Here is a 2,515-nt window from a genome sequence, read left to right on the forward strand (position 1 = left end):
ACACTTGACCGATTCGTATTTCAGATCTGACCTATGCCCCTTGTGGTGTATACCTGTCAGACTCATGACTTCCTACCATCTTTTGAACAGCCATTCTACATTTGGCAGGAATTCCAATTATTTTAGGTCCTTCCCAAGGAAGGAGTTCAGTATTCCAATTTCATTCTCCTTCGCATCCAGGTCTCAGGCATGGGACTCGATCTCCCTCAATCAGATGCATCCCTATGAGCCTTTGATTTAAAAGTGAGCAAGGCGAGGAAGCACGCTCTTTTGGAGGCTAGGCATTTTGTTGGTGCAGGAGGCTGCAAAAACGTGTGGCATTTGAAGGTGGCAGCCATTCCATAGTGGTTCCTGTCAGGGTGGCAGCAGGTTCCTCCAGGGCCGGGTGGGGCAGGTGCAGCAATCCCAGTCATCATAGTTTCCTCATCAGGCCAGTTCTGCAGCATGGTTCTGAGTTTCACTCCCAGAATTAGCCTGGAACCACGACTTTTGTCCCCCCCTCCCCCAATCCCATGAGCTATCCAGCATCCTTTTTCATAGGTTCCTTTTCTTCTTAGTCAGCCTGAGCTAGTCTCTATTGCTCAGAACTAAGCAACCTGATCAAGAATCCCACGCTTAAAACTCTTCATTGACTTCCCAAACATACTAGAATGTGTCCCAAGTCCTTTGCTTAGTTCAAGGCTCTTCTTTATCTGAGACGTACACACTCTGTCTTTCCCTCTGGCTGCATTAAGCCACCCAGGTCCTGCCACCCTTCCTCAATCTCATACTCCTTGCCAATCAAGAACCCTGCTGGCACAACTCTTCTCTATGCACCCCTGTCCCCAGCATTGTACTTATCTCTACCATAAAGAAAACACTTATTACGCTCTACAAGAATTGACTCACTCAACTGTAAACTCTGCGCCATTAGAAACATGCCTTTTCCACTTGTGGGGATGAGCACGGGGTGTTATATGGAAACCAACTTGACAATAAACTATTAAAAAAAGAAACATGCCTTTTCATTCTTTGAGACCCCAAACAGTATCTGTCAGAAAGTGGGTGCCCATAACACGTGCTTATTTAATAAATGAAGGTCAGGATGTGGGCAAGTGCTGCCACCTAGTGGAAGAAAACTTCATTTGACTCTTTTATTACGATTTGGACTACTGGCTATCGTAACAAAGAAGAAATCTGAAGATTCTCTCTCCAAGTCGTCGTCGTCGTCGTCGTCGTCGTCGTCATCATCATCATCATCACCACCACCACCATCACTGTCAGCCCCAGTATGGTAGCCGCCTCCCAAGTGGCTCCCGCTGATCCCTGTCTATTGGTATTCATGCCTTTGGGATCCTCCCACAACGAAGGGTTGGTCACAATGACAGAAGTGATGGTATGGGACTTCTGTGGCTGCATCACAAAAGACATTGTAGCTTCTGCTTTGGTCTCTCTGGGACCACGTGTTCTGAGGGAAGCCAAATACCACGTCCAAGGGGACACTCAACTGGCCCCGTGGGGAGGTCCGTGCCGCGAAAAACAGGCCTCCCGCCTACAGGCCTGTGAGTGAGCCAGGTTCCCCTGCCTGAGTCAAGACTTCACATAACTGCAGCCTTGGCCTACACCTTGACTGCAGTGTTCCGTGAGGCGGAGACAGAACCTCCCAGTCACGCCATGCCCAAACTCTTGATGTGCAGAAACTATGGAACAATAAATGTTCATTGCTGGGGCGCCTGGGTGGCTTAGTCGGTTGAGCGTCCGACTTTCGCTTAGGTCATGATCTCGCAGTTGGTGGGTTCGAGCCCCGCGTCGGGCTCTGTGCTGACTGCCAGCTCAGAGCCTGGAGCCTGTTTCAGTCTGTGACTCCCTCTCTCTCTGACCCTCCCCTGCTCACGCTGTCTCTCTTTCTCTCTCCTAGAAATAAATAAAACATCTAAAAAAATAAATAAATGTTCATTGCTTTAAGCTGTTAAACTTTGGGGTGATTGCTCTGCAGCAGATTACTACTGTACTCTCCGATAGAGGAGACGGACTAAAAGCTGTTTCATACTTTGCTGTAAAAGGAGGAAACTACCAGAGTCTGGACTCAACCTAAGGCTTCTCAGAGCAGATGGCTGCCGCTGGAGCGGGGCGCCACGGAGGACGTGCGGTAAGAACCAGGCACGCCCGGGCCTTGCGGAGAGGCGAGTCACAGACTGTGCAGCCAACCGTTCTCCACGCACGCCTGGAAGGACTCGGCACTGCGCGGCCACAGAAGAGCGGCGACAGCCACAAGACTGGCGCGCCGCGGCAGACTTGGCGCCTGCGCATCGCGGTCCTCTCGCTCCCAGGCGGCGCCGTTGCTCGCCGAGTCATCGATCGCATGACGCCCAGCGGCCTGGTTCGGCGCAGGCCTCCAGCGGCCCTCTCGCCAGGTGGGCTCCAGGGGGCGCCCTTAAGAGAGGGGCGGGGCGCTCAAGTTCCAGAGACCGGCCGGCAGGGGCCGTGGCGGGGCCTTCACTCCGCTGCTTCTCAGCACCCCAACGCCTCCGGTGTT

Source organism: Crocuta crocuta, unplaced genomic scaffold (genome assembly GCF_008692635.1).
Source record: "Crocuta crocuta isolate KB4526 unplaced genomic scaffold, BGI_CrCroc_1.0 scaffold193, whole genome shotgun sequence".
Taxonomy (NCBI): domain Eukaryota; kingdom Metazoa; phylum Chordata; class Mammalia; order Carnivora; family Hyaenidae; genus Crocuta; species Crocuta crocuta.